At 42.0% G+C, this 14,901-nt stretch overlaps 1 long non-coding RNA gene across 1 annotated transcript; it reads left to right on the top strand.

Annotated features, from left to right (window-relative positions):
• The first annotated feature begins 896 nt into the window (after positions 1 to 896).
• Positions 897 to 8,498, top strand: LOC123364835. The gene is made up of 3 exons (XR_006577295.1): positions 897 to 1,831; positions 6,348 to 6,506; positions 8,445 to 8,498. It is a non-coding gene; the product is annotated as an uncharacterized LOC123364835 (long non-coding RNA).
• The last annotated feature ends 6,403 nt before the right edge of the window (positions 8,499 to 14,901 follow it).

Genomic DNA, 14,901 nt, shown 5'->3' with positions numbered 1-14,901 from the left:
CAGCGTTATCAGGGCTCAGCCCTGCCAAGCCGGAGGAGTTGCAGGCGCTTGCAGGGGTCGTCAATAAAAGCCGTCAAAATTGTAACTCGTACCTAGTTAAAGAAAGAGGATGTTTAAAATGGCTCCAGAATCATTAACAGAGATAAACCACTGCACCAGAGAAGCCAAACTGCCAGCACGCTGCAACTGCCCCCTTGTAGGAGACTCCGGACTGGATGCTCCAAATGCTCCATGCAGTTCGTCTTTAAACAGACTTTAAAGCTAATGTGGGAGTAAAACGACCTCCCGCCCCAACCTCCAAGTGGCTTTGGGAGGCTGGGGTGGGTACTATCTCAAGACCTCACCACGGAAAAGGGGAGGGGGGGGTGCGCTGTCGGGTTTCTGCTCCTGCAGACTAACGGCGGTGTCCTGCTGTGCTAACGGTGCGGGGGGGCGCCAGTGACCCGGCTGGGGAGGTCACTTTTCGTTCCAAAACTGGGCTCATTTTAATTCACGTGGCTCGTGGTGGCTTTCGCACAGTTGCAACATGAAACGAGCGGGGGTAAACTTGGGGGGGGGGGGGAATGACCCCGCACATGCCCTGGTGCAGACAGCAAAGGCGAACCGCCCTCATGGGAAGACCAGTGCTGCCACTGCGGGGCTCAGCCCTTCACTGGAGGGATCCCGCAGACCCATGGCCAGCTGCTACGGGCTCGCCCAGTGCTGGACCCCTCCTCGGACCCGCTGCACAGTCACTGGCGGGCTCGTCACGGCCTCCTGCTGGGACCGTCCTTATACCACGCGCACAGCCACTGGGGCGGCTCGTTCCGGCCCCTTCTCCTGGGACCCGCCCTTAGCCCCCCGCGCAGCCACCGGGGGGCGCCCCTGATTAGCCCCGCGCTCAGGGAGGGAGAGAAGGTGGAGGCAGAACCGCTCGTGGCCACTAGGCTCTGGTCCCCGCACTCCTGCGCCGTCCGGAAACCCCGCGGCGGGGGGAGGGGATTGGAGTCCCGGCCGCACCCCCGGCCCGGTCCCGGACTCGCATTAACAGCTTGTTGGGGCGCGTTTTCCCGCTCCCGGCTGGCGCCTGCTCCGCTGCGGCGTCTCCTGAGGCGCGAACGGGAGAGCTGGCTACGGCCGGCCCGGCGCTCGGGGAGAGCGGGAAAGCTGCCCCCTCCTCCGCGCTTGGGGGGACCTTTGTGCCCAGCTCGGGGGGAGGCTCAGCTTCCGCCTCCCCTGACCTGGGGGCTCAGCTCCCACCGTCTCCCCCTTTCCCCCTGCTCGGGGGGGGGCTCAGCCCCCGCCGTCTCCTCCTGCTCCAACGTCTCCTCCCCCTCCCCCCTGTTGGGGGGGGGCTCAGCCCCCACTGTCTCTTCCCCCCTTCCTCCTGTTCTGGGGAGGGTCAGCCCCCACTGTCTTTCCCCCTTCCCCCTGCTCTGGGGGGGCTCAGCCCCCACTGTCTCTTCCCCCTCTTCCTCCTGCTCTGGGGGGTGGGCTCAGCCTCCACTGTCTTTTCCCCCTTTTCCCTGCTCTGGGGGGGCTCAGCCCCTACTGTCTTTTCCCCCCTTCCTCCTGCTCTGGGGGGGGCTCAGCCCCCACCATCTCTTCCCCTCTCCCTATGCTCTGGGGACTCTCCCCATGCTGTGCAGAGGGTTGAACTGCGGTGTGCTCTCTCTTCCCCTGCAAGGCTGAGCCCCCCCATGCCCACCCGAGTGTGCCCTATTAGAAGGAGGTGCCTCTCTGAAACCCACATACCAGTGGGGCATGGCTCCTCCATGGAGAAACAGCTGTCCGAGAGCCTGGATCTGCTGGGATCTTTTGCCAGCAGTGTGCGCTGGAGCACAGCACAGTGGTATGTCTATGCTGACAACATGCTTTGTGATAGTAAATGACGTGGCTTACACTGGTGCAGCATGTCCATGCTAGGAACCTGTCTAGCCTATGTCAGGAAATTTGTTAACTAACCCATGTTAACTAACACCATGCCAAACACATGTAACCCTTGAGCCGAGACAAGAGCAGGCTTGTTTAAAAGCATGTTAGTTATCTACAACCCCCAGTGTGGTCTATGCCTGTTTTTGCACCATTCCAACATGAAAAGGATGGAGAATTGGGCTGCTACATTCACCGGCCAGAGTAACCAAGCCTTTCAGGTCCAAAGGCTGTGGGATAGAGTCCAGTCTCCAAGATCATATTCGAGTGAGGAACTATTGGCTTTCTCTTAACTCATCAATTCCTTGACTCCATTCCTTCTTCTTTCGGTCCTTTGTTATCCCCCACCCCGCACCCCGCCTCTCCATCTGTCCCCTGTTCTCTGACATCAGTGTTTCCCATCCACTAATCCATTCACTGCTCCTGCTCCTAGATCCTGATCTAATCTGTTCCTGATTGACTGTTTCTCCAGCTTCCAGTGTGCTCTCATCCCCATAATACCTCCAAGTCTCTCTCTGCCTCTTTTTCTCAGTGTCTGGTCCCTAAACCTAGTGTCTCCCTATTCCCAGTCCCAAAGGCACATAGTGGGCCAAATTTATTCCTGGGGTAACTCCATTCAAATGGAAGTATCCTGGAGTGAATATGGCCCATATAGTCTTCCCGGGGCTGGGCTCCATTTGCAATTTGTGTAACATTTCTCTTTAGCAAACCAAATCAAGAGGTGATGTAGAAGTATTTTTATTATTATTTATTTATTAGTATTACTGTAATACTGTACAAAAACAGAACAAAAAGATGGTCCCTGCCCCAAAGAGCTTACATTCTAAGTATAAAACAAGAGGCAACAGATGTCAATAATCTTCCCACTCTGAACAGAGACACATGCTGTCACTTCATATTCTCAGTGCTTCAAAAAACTCACTACACATTTTTTGACTGAAGTTAAGAGTCCAGGCAAAGACCAGTGTTTTTAACAGTCACGTGTTCCCTTGATTTTTTTTTAAACCAATACCCATAATCTTAAAAAGCCAGTGAATATTTTAAAATTTCTCTCTGTGATCATACTTCACTATGCCACTGTGCTACACCGCCCTGTCCCAGGGCCCTCTGACAAGAATAGCTTTCTTGGGCACATGGAAGCTGCACTGGTAATAATCAAATAATAAATATGCTTAAATGTAACAAAGAACAATTAATGGCTCATTGGTTTAAAAGTTGTTTAGCATAGTGCTAACGGATCTGTAAAGCTCTCTTTTGGGCAGATGTCATGCTTTTTATTATCTCTGTACAATGCCACCCACATTTGTCACAATGTAAATAATAAATATAATAATGAATAACTTTGGCATTAGCATTAATTTTCACACAAAGTATATTTTTTTGTTCTACTGGAGTCTTGCTGCTGACAATTACATCTGCATGTTCTGGTAATCCACTGAAGTTTTCTAAATTCCCTTTTTGCCCTGTTTTTGTTTAATTTAATCGCTATCCCCATCTCTTTTTTTATTTGCTCATTCCATCTCCTCCTTTCCTATTTCCCTGTTCTGTACCTCTCTCTGTATTTTAGATGGTTACTAGGTATAATGGTATGAAAGAAAGGGAAAACTTGGGCTGAATATCTGAAAAAACTTCCTGAAAGTGAGAGCTGTTAGCCTGTGGAAAGCAATTAGTATCCTGTTCAGGGGTTGAATTGGGAGGATACAGGGAGAGGGGAATGGTTGAACTCTTCCAAACTCCACCCACAAAATACGTTTTGTCCATGTTAGTTGCAAAAATGAGATATGCTCACATTGGATTGTGCAGATGTTCAAAATATGTTTGTACGTGTTTGATGAGCTCTTCTGAAGACCTCTGTGGGGTTTGAATATGCCTATGGACTCAGCTAGGCTCCTGGTGGATGGCTCCATTTTCACTGGGGCTAACTAATAAGTTGTGGTATCTCCCAAACGCCACCCATTTGTGGCACCAAAATGAAATGTCACTGAGTAAATTGTGCAGAACTGTGATCCTCCCTCTCCTTTCTTACATAAGGAATGAAATAGTTTATAGTGTTGACATTTTATTTATCAGTGAAAAGCTGAGTTAATGCCTCACTAATATGGATGGGCGACTTACACCACTCAGAACAATTACTCCAAGCTTCATGCAAACTCTGATATTTCTGTAGCTGTTACACACCATTCACATTTTTCTTTAGCCATAATAGCTAGATACTTACATTTTTTGTCAGACTGGACAGAGCATCATGAAATGTAGTTTAGGGAGCAATCTTGCCCTGGCAAGGAATGAGCTAATTACAATGGAGTCACATCATAGGCGCATTTAACTTATGGGATTTTAACTATACGTGCTTGGCAAAAAAAAAAAAGAAAAAAAGAAAAAGAAAAATTTAAATACTGTACCTGTAGTATGGGCAATTCCGCTCGCCATTCCACTCAATTAGCGTTTGACTATACGTGATTTTCGCCTTACGCGCTGACTTCAGAACCTAACCCAGGGCTCTTTAAACTGCTGCTGGAGCCCCTAGCTGCCGCTGCTACCCCAGGGCTCTGGCAGCCGGGTTCTGGGGGCTATTTAAAGAGCCCAGAACTCTCCTGCTTCTACCGCCCTGGCCCTTTAAATAGCCCCCAGAGCCCTGGGATAGCGGCAGCGAGGCTCCAGTGTCCATTTAAAGGGCCCAGGGCAATAGAGGCAGCGGGAGCCTGGGCCCTTTAAATAACTCCCGGAGCCACGCTGCTACTCCAGAGCTCCAGCAGTGGGGCTCTGGTGGCTGGGAGCCCCAGGCCCTTTAAATTGCAGCCTGGGGAAGCCGGGCCGCCTTGGTATGGTGCACCGGCTCTTGCCAGTACGCCATACCAGGGTGTACCGGCTTACTTTCACCTCTGACCTAACCCCCGCGTAAGATGCGACTCCCCTGTAGTCTTTTTCAGCTCTCACTGCCTCTGTTCCTTATCTCTTTCTCTGTCTTCTCTTTTAATTTACAACCAAATCTTGGGTCAGGTCTATATTAGGAGTGGTTTCCTGCTATAAAAATATATTGTTGCCAGTATAGCTTATTTCAGCCCCCAAACAAAATAAAATATACCAGCAGTTTTGCTGGTATACCTATGTTTATATTAGCGGCTTTTGCTGGCAGAGCTATGTTGGTCAGGAAGCACACCTCTTTACATCTCTGACCGACATAGCTGTGCCAACAAATATTTGCAGAGTAGACCTGGCCTCACTCTTTTCCTTGTCTTTTGGAGCTCATTCATTTGTTTCATCCTCCTCATCCCACACATTTCTATAAAGATTCTCTTTCCTGTGCCTTTCTAATGTTTACTTTGAAATGCAACAGAAACACAGCTGAAGTAGCGCTTCACTGTAGACACTTGCTGCAGAGACAGAAGGGGTTCTTCCTTCACTGTAGTAAATCCACCTCTCTAACAGGTAGTAGCTTGGTTAATGGAAGAATTTTTCCATCAACATAGCAGTGTGTACACTAGGGCTTAGTTCAGCTTAACTACTTTTCTCAGAGGTGTGAATTTTCACACCCTTGAGTGACTTAGGCTTTGTCTACACTGGAATTTCATCAGCAAAATGTTTGTTGTTCAGGGGTGTTAAACCCCCACTCTGAATGACAAAAGTTTTACCGACACAAAGCACCAGTGTGAACAACGATTTGTCGCTAGGAGCACTCTCCTGCCAACAAAGCTGCTGTCGCTCATTGGGGTGGAAGTTTTTTGTCAGTGGGAGAGCTGACTCCCGCTGACAAACAGCAGCTACACTATACGTCTTTTAGCAGCACGGCTGTAGCAGCACAGCTGTGTCGCTAAAAGGTCGTAGTGTAGACAAAGCTGTAGTTGGGTCGACTTAACTTTCCAGTGTAGACCAGCTCTTAGGTGTTGTCCATTCTGAGATCTTTCCCCTGCTCTTTTCCCTCTGCCTTTCTCTTGCCTTTCCATATCTCTCCCTCTGCTTGTGTCTCAACCTTCCTTTCTCCTGACCTCATTCTGACAACTCAGGGGTGGTCTACACTAAAAACTTAAGTTGACCACACCCCTGAGAGATGTAATTAAGCCTATCTAAGCCCTGGTGTAGACAGTGCTAAATCAATGGGAAAATTCTTCTAATGACCTAGCTGCCGCCTCTTGGAGAGATGGATTTACTACAGCAAAAGAAGAACCCCTTCCATTATGGTAATAAGTGTCTGTACTACAGTGGCACAGCTGCAGCGCTACAGTCTGTAGTTTACAGTCTGCTATGAGACTCCTATAATGCTTCAGCAGTCCTCCATACTTAAATAGTACTGTGGCTTCCTCTTTATTGAGTATTTGTGAGAGATCTTGTACATTTTAGTTTTTGAGAGATGTTAATTTTTACAGGGAAAGGAGATTGATGTTTTTATCCAGACAAAAAGGTAGTAAAATAATTTTGTTACTGACATTGTTTACTAGGCACCATCACTGAAACTGTCAGCTGACATCCTTTGGCACCATTACTTTTAGAGGAAGGGTCTGACTCACTGCCCGAGGTGTTTTGAGGATGTTTCAAGGTGTGTCAGCTGCGCTTCACATCAGTGCACCTTGATGTATCTCTTTGGCACGGATTGAAAGGTACAGTTTCTAAATCTCCTAGTGACCCATTATTTATGGATCACTGATATGATAGAATGTAACTGTTCCTGTCTATCATGTTAATGCAAGTTTGCTTATGTACAAAACAGCCTGTATTCCAGGGATAATACTGTGCATGCTCAATTAGAGCGCATACTAAAATCTTTGTGAAAAGATTATGTACATTGGGCATTTTCAAAACTTAATTATTGTAGCCATTTTATTTATTTATGTGAACTGTTTAACTGGAAAAAATTAAATACAGAGTTCACATTGTGTAATTAGGGCAATCTGAGGCTCTAGGCACACCACAACACAAGCCACTCCATAGGTCCACCTTTGTGTCCTCACTTTCATGTTGTGGCCCCACTCTCACTTGGATTGTTGATGGCAGAGGGGACCCATCCCTTCCCAGGTTGGCCAGAATCTGGGGAAGTAAGGGTAGCAGCAGTAAGGTCCCCAGCACAATGTATCTGCTTTTGTGCATGTCAGGGCACACCATCCTTCTTCTGCCACACACACAGTCCCCTACACCTAACCCCTAACCTAATATTAACACTCCATTTAGATGAACACCCTACAGAACTATTGTTTCATACTTTTGGCAGGCTCAGGCAGGCATAACTGTATTGGTTACATTTGTTTCACATCTTCAAACTTCTATTCACAACATGGGGTCTAGAAACATACATTTTTTAAAAATGAAAAATTAGAGTCTGAAGTAATCTCATGACTCTAGCAGCTGGGACTCTAAGCATGGGCCTATAGCACCTATGCCTTAATAGTTATAGATACAGCATTTGTTTGTTTGTTTTTCTGCTGAGAAGACTTTTGTTTTGTTTTTTAAATTCAGTTTTCCAAATAGGTAATTTAGGCATACAACAGGTTAATTCCCCAAAGTCACACAATAAAGTCGTGATTTGGCTGAAATCTCAAATCAGAAGCTTTCTGACTCTCAGCCCTTTGCTCTAACAGTCACTGGAACACAACATTTTAATTTTACTGAAATACGTAAAGTATCCCCAGTAGGGAATAGCAATCTGAGGAGTATCTTCTTTAAATCTGAGGCTTATTTTTTTTAATAACAGGAACACAAACAGTATTATACTCCCAAATGCCTGTTTTATTTATATCTATACAATTAATAATGCTTATATGTATATGTATGTGTGTGTGTATAGTGAAATCATGTTCCCTCCAAAGAGCAATCTAAATGTACTACAGTAGGAAATTTCTGAGCTAATTATAACATCATGGTAGCAAAGATGTTGGTTGAGAGCTGAAACGTTTCTCTGCTTCCCACCCCAAAAATCATTTTGGTTGAAATTTCTCCTGCTTAATTTTAACGCAAAAGATAATTTGTTGGCTATTTCAAAGAAAATTGATTCAGTCATTATTGAGGCCCCCTACATGGGGTTTTGGCCAGTGGATCTACATAATTTGAGGGCCCTCTTCTCACATCCATGACTCCAATGTATGCCTCTTCTCTGCCATAATGAGATTGCATCTTCAATTTCAAATGTTACATGCTCTGAGGCATATACACTGTGGATTTCATAGTTTAAAAGTTTTACGGTGTGAACACATGATTAGTTCTGCACAACAGGCCACAGAATCTCACCCAATAATTCCTGCATGTAGCCAATGACATCTGTTTAAATTAGAGCATATATTTTAGAAAGATGTCCAGTCTTGATAATACTAGATGATGCCCTCTTCCATGATTGAATGATACACAGAACAACTACAGGCTCATATGGACTTGGCATAAATTATAGAATTAAAGAGTTTTTGGTTGAAAAAGAACCCTTTTTAAAAAACAGAAATTTTTACCACAAACATTTTAAATTTCTTTTTCTCTTTCTTTTTTTGTTGTTGTTGATGAAATTGGAATATGTCATTTTTATAATTTATCATTTTCTTCCCTCTCTTTTTCAGTGGCCAAAAGAAAAAAGTGAAGGAATAAGGAAAAAAGAAGGGGGAAAAGTAAAACAAAACAAAACAAAAAAACCAACCACAGAAAAACGAAAAATTTTAAAATAAAAAAAATTGAAAATGATTTTTTTAAAATTCTGATCAAAATTTCCATGAACATATTGAAATAAATGAAACATAATTTCAAAATCAGCAGAGTAAAAAAGACTAGAAAGTTTGCTTCCATTTTTCAATACATTTTAAGTCCCTGATATGCAATCTGATCCTAGATGTGCTGCACAGTGGGCAATTTTTGCATGGTATTATGGGATATTCTCTCAGATTTTGGGAATTGTGGGGAGAGGGGATCAAACTCCCATAATTCCCTCTGTTGTATTCCCAGATGTAGATGTATGGATGGTTTATTATTATTATTTATTATTACTTATTATTTAATTGTAGTACTGTAGCACCAACATGACACAGCTCAGATCAGGGCAGCATTGCTGTGTACATACAAAAAGTAAGTGACAGTCTTGAAGAGCTTCTGATCTAAATAGACAAGACAAAGAGTGTTAAATGTCACACAACAGATCATTAGCAGATCTAGGAACCAAACCTGTGTCTCCGGAAGATTTTATTTGATGTTTTTATTCATAAATATAATTTCAAACATTTGGTGTTGGAATCAAAACTTTGACTTTTTTACCTACTCTGGATGTTTATCAATATGTTTTCAAGTTTAGAGTAAGAATAATTAAGATATTCAGGAGGTTTTTAATTGATGTGAAATGATATAAGCTTAAAACATAGAAGTCCTTCAACACAGAAGAACAATGGATAAGCAATAATATATTAATAGGCATCTTGCTGTTAATCCTGATGTTCTGGGAGAATTTTGTTCACCTGTGGGGTTGGGTGTTTGTTTTGGAGTTCTTGTACCACAATCTCGGAGATTTCCTGTTGAAAGAACACTGGGAAAATTAATGCCACTCCAGTTTCCCCTCTATACCTGGTAGCTCCATAGACAGTGTGGGAGGTGGTGTGCAGATGTAAGGGACAGTCAATAGCAGCATAGCTCATGAAGGAACTTTGGTACAAAGAGGGGCTGAGTTCATAATAGCTGTTTCTGGAAATCCAAAGACAGAGCCTGCAAATATATTCTCTCTCTAAACAGACTCAGTCTCTTACTTCTAGATCAAAGGAGTGATCCTGAATAACTGTGGCAGCTTATTTTTGTCTCATAGGCAACTTGCTAGTGCAGTGGTTTTCCACCTGTGATCCATGGACCTCTGGTGATCCGGAGATGATGTCTAAGGGGTCCGTGAAAGGTTGTTATCATAGAACAGTGGTTTTCAACCTGTGGTCTGCGGACCACATTCAAAAAATTTTAGAGGTCCACAAATGAAAAAAGGTTGAAAACCACTGTGCTAGTGGTATGAGATAGTGGCTCCTACTGCATATAGGGGACAACAGGCCCTGTCTTGTGATTTGATCCACAGCAGTGCTTCACCTTGATTCAATTTGGCTCAAGAAGGATTAAGACATGTTGTGACCTGTAGTTTCAATATGTTGCACCTTGTAAAGACAAGGTAGCTGTGGGCCATTATGGTGGGCTTCATTTGTCTTCCCCAAATGCAGATAAGTGAAACCTCAGCATGTCTTTCCATTCAAACTCTCATCATTTTAACCATTTGAATAAAAAAGAAATAGCTAATAAAAGATGATTCACCTAATGCCAAATCTGAGCTCTGTAGATCAGCTTTGATCAAATACACTGACATTTGGGTAACTGCATTATTATTATAAAACATCCTTTTAACTTTTTTTCCAGATGCTCTTTGTTTAAACTTTGCTTTGATCACTGTGTGGGTCTTTCCATTTATCCACAGTGAATGAAATGAAGGTGGATTTTTAGATTTGTTCTTCATATAGGTTTTCTTTCCTTCGTTCAAATTTTAAATCAGTGAAGCTACTTTTTAAAACTAACCCTTTTACTCAGAAGTACAGCTATTTTATTCTTAACTGCTCTGTGGCCTTTAACAACTCAACTTTACAATATCTCAATTTCTCCATCTATAAAATAGGGGAAACAGTACTTGGTTACCTTACAGAGATGGTTGTGAGGATTAATTAGGTAATGTTTATACAGCATTTTGAAAGTATAAACATCTAAGTGATACAAGCACTAACTAGTAGTAAGTACCGTCTGGTAGTAGTCATTTGAGTTTGCAATATGTTAATTAGTACTAGTGCTAGAATAGTATACACCTCTACCCCGATATAACGCAACCTGATATAACATGAATTCAGATATAACGTGGTAAAGCAGCACTCTGGAGGGGGCGGAGGGGTGGGCGGGGCTGCACACTCCGGCAGATCAAAGCAAGTTTGATATAACGCGGTAAGATTTTTTGGCTCCTGAGGACAGCGTTATATCGGGGTAGAGGTGTATTTTGAAAGGAAATGTTCATTTGAGAAACTAATTTTCAAATAGGGTCTAAGAAGTAAGAACACCAATTTCCATGTAAAGAAGCCCTTTATGGAATTTCTTTTCTGAATAAAGTTACTTGTGTGTAAGTGTTTGCAGGATCAGGCCCTGTAGATGTCAACTCTATATCAAACATTAAATATACTTGAGTTGTCACCCAAAACACCATAGACTTGAAGCCCCTATTATTATATCTTAAACAGATATAATAGGTTAAACAGAAGGTAGTCATTTTTGAACCCATGCATTCTCAAACATATTTCCAGTACGGCCCACATCTTAATAGACAGATTGTTGTGCAGATTCTATTTCTGCTGTCTGCAGTTGCATAACATTTGTGGCAACTACAGCAATGTCAGTTTTGCCATTTACTTCAGTGGAATCAGGACTGGGCCAATGCAGTGATAAATGAGGACAGTGGGAGCTAAAGGGGAAATCAGGCCACTTCCATTTAAGATTGAGGAGCCCAAACTTTAGGCAATCAGTATGAATATTTTAGTCTAACTCACTTTGTTACTATGAAAGTCCATTAATCCAATAATAATGCTCTTCATGAAGTAGAAGTAAGTTGCAGTATAAAAGAGATGCATTTTAAACTGATGAATTTGCTCTTCCAAGTGAGCCATGGGATTATTTAAATGTTAGCATAACTAATTACTATTAACTATTATTTATGAATCCAACTGGTAAAGGTACAAATGAGTCATCTCTTCATTGGGGCAGAAATGAACAGACCCAGAGACAAGATAGTTCTCCTTAGTTTATTTTTATTCAGAACACACTCAGATTTTCTGTTGTTACCTGTAACAAAGATGTATGCTGTCATGCAATCAGCCATGTTTACAGTTTTCTCTTGTAATAATCTTTTAATATTCCAGCAAAACTGTGGTGTTCAAATAGCTCTAGTCAGCGAGGTTCTTCCTCTTAATATTGCCTTAAGACATGGCTTCTGAGGCTGTGTGATTGCATATGGGCCTCATCTTGCAAACACCTATACATGTGAGTAACCTGATGGACGTGAGTAGTTAAACTAAACTTGGGGCTTGTGCAGGTAAAGTGCACTAGAGAGGTGTGTTTGTAAAACACTCTACTGCCCTGTGTAGACCCTTCTGGCGCATTCTAAAGATAAATAGTTTGTGTTGATATAGTGCTGTTTCAAACAGGACTATGTTAATGTGAAGTAGGTATCTTTTAGAACATGCCAGCAAGGGCTATGCAGGGCAGAATAGCACAACATGTTAGTGCACTTCACAAATCACAACCCTCTGGCACTTTTTGCCGTACCACATAGAGAAACCCTTTATGGCAGTGTTTCCCAAACTTGGGTTGCCTCTTGTGTAGGGAAAGTCCCTGGCGGGCCAGGCCAGTTTGTTTACCTGCCACGTCCGCAGGTCCGGCCGATCGCGGCTCCCACTGTCGACCACCAGTACGTCCCTCGGCTCGCGCCACTTCCAGCAGCTCCCATTGGCCTGGAGCAGCGAACCGTGGCCAATGGGAGCCACAATTAGCTGGACCTGTGGACGCGGCAGGTAAACAAACCAGCCTGGCCCACAAGGGGCTTTCCCTACACAAGCAGCGTCCCAAGTTTGGGAAACACTGCTTTATGCAATTTCTCTTATGAGTAAAGTTACTTGTGTGTAAGTGTTTGCAGGATCAGGCCTGGTAGATGTTAACTCAATATCAAACATTTAAAATACATGAGCTGTCACCCCAAACCACCATAGACTTGGGGTCCCTATTATTATATCTCTAGATTAAACAGAAGGTAGTCAATTTTTAACCCATGCATTCTCAAACATATTCCCAGTACAGCCCACATCTTAATAGACAGATTGTTGTTCAAATTCTATTGATGCAGGCTGCTATTGCATAACATTTGTGGCAACTACAGCAGTTGTTTACATGGAAAAGCAATATCAGGAAAATATTTAATGTAGTTTTAGCAGGACTTAATGCAATTTATCAGGTGGAAACAAGGTGTAGAGTAGAACCAGGTGATTGCATTCAGAAGAAATACCTGCTTTTGAAACTAGTTGAAATGATGATTGTCAAATTGCCACTAAAGAACCCAGGCTTCCAAACTGTTCCCTTCTTTCTTAACTGCAGTGAGACCCAACCTTATAGTACCAGCTGCCAAAGTCAGGCCTTATCTACCCTGTTTTTTCTGGAAAACACTTTGGAAGACTGAAGAATTAATAGGTTTATGACATTACTGAGACCACAGAAGCCAAGCCTGATTGAAAGGGGAATTAATTTTTATTCAGACTGTTTAAAATAATTTATTTATTTTTGTTAACATATATTTAAATCAAATACCTAAAAGCATGTGGGAAAAAACCCTTTTTGTTAAAGATTCCATACCGGCCCCTTCATTCAAGGGCTGAGCAAGCTCCTAATCTATATATCCAAGTCCTTTCCAGGGATACCTCTGCTGTAACAGGGAAGACAGCATTTGACCGTCTTCATATTTCTATGTGAAAAAACAAGTAGAAAAAAAATTAGGCATTTTTTTTATGACATACAAGCAAAAAAAATGCAACTCCAATTTTTTCCATACCTTTAACATGGGGCCTAATTCTGCAGCTGCTGCATGCAAACAACTCTCACTGAAGCCAGTTGTAACTGCTGACATGCACTGGCTGCAGTATCAGGCCCAGTGCTACTAAATCCTCCCATTCCCGTTCCCATCATTTTTTCATCCTTAGGGCCAAAGCAGGTCATAGAAGTTTTAAGGTTAAAATGAAAGTGAGCCATTCACTGCATTTGTTTAAAATAAAACTGCCACAAATGTCAGAAGCCCTGGGAATGGTAGGAATAAATAATTACTTTCTGTTAAGTGTATGCTGTGGAGTCTTTTTGTGAGAAGATCTCTATTAGTCATCCTTTTCTTATTGACTTGCTTTGATCATTTCCTTGGTAACCATATCAGGCTATTTCACCTCCTTCATTTATCACAAGAAGGGGCCATTATTGTAAAACTCATTGTCTTATTGGAAAATACTATGAACATATCAAAGCATTTTGTTTGTATTGAGTATTTTTCAGAATTTACAGTGCTGGACTGAGTCATACATCTCATATCAAGAATATATTTTTCTCCATAGCTAATTCAAAGTAGTATAAAAACTCCTTTTCTATACCTTAACTAACAATTAAAGATCACTTTTTAATATACAGTATCCTCTTAAAGTATTGGCATTAGAAAGTCTGAATATTTATTATCCTTTCTCAAATATAATTGTAGGCAACCATCCTGTACTCTGGGTGTCTATCCTAACATTAAAATAACAAAATACTTAACATACTGTCTTATTGGTGAACATTGGTGAACATTTCTTAAAATAATAATACAAGGCGGTCTAATTAGTTCAAAATAATGTAAAAGTGTACAGCCATAAGCTGATGTAATTACAACCAAATTTTGGATTCTTCTGCCATTTATATTGTTCATTATTTTTATGTTTTGTACATAAAAACTACAACTGCATTTACCTACAATAACAGTAAAGAAAGGATTATATATAAGCAAACTATAGTTCTTTTTATAATGTTGCATAAATGCAACAATTTAAACAATTCATAATTTAATTAACCTCATCACAACAAAAGCAGTATTCGTTGTAGCATTTTAACCATATACTCATACCCTTTAGAAACCAATTCCATTGTAGTCTTGTATAAATATACATTTGTTTTCAAACACTCTAGTTATGTAGTCATAAAACACACACAAGACCAATAAAGATATAAATGCATACGAAAAAATGACAAAAGTTGATAGAAATTATGGATCTTGTCTCCAGACAGCACATCTTCATTGCTGCTTCTCATTTTTAATGTAATTTTTTTTATGGAAGTCATCAATTCATCATATACAAAACATTCTGTTAATAAGCATTTTAGAAAGGTACATTGTATTTGTTCTACAAGACTTAGTCAGAATCTAAACAGAACAAAAAAAATTCCAAGATATCAAACTGAACACTGAAA

Source organism: Mauremys mutica, chromosome 2 (genome assembly GCF_020497125.1).
Source record: "Mauremys mutica isolate MM-2020 ecotype Southern chromosome 2, ASM2049712v1, whole genome shotgun sequence".
Classification (NCBI taxonomy): Eukaryota; Metazoa; Chordata; order Testudines; family Geoemydidae; genus Mauremys; species Mauremys mutica.
Note: the sequence above shows the minus strand (reverse complement) of the source record. Positions and strands in the feature narration are given on the sequence as shown.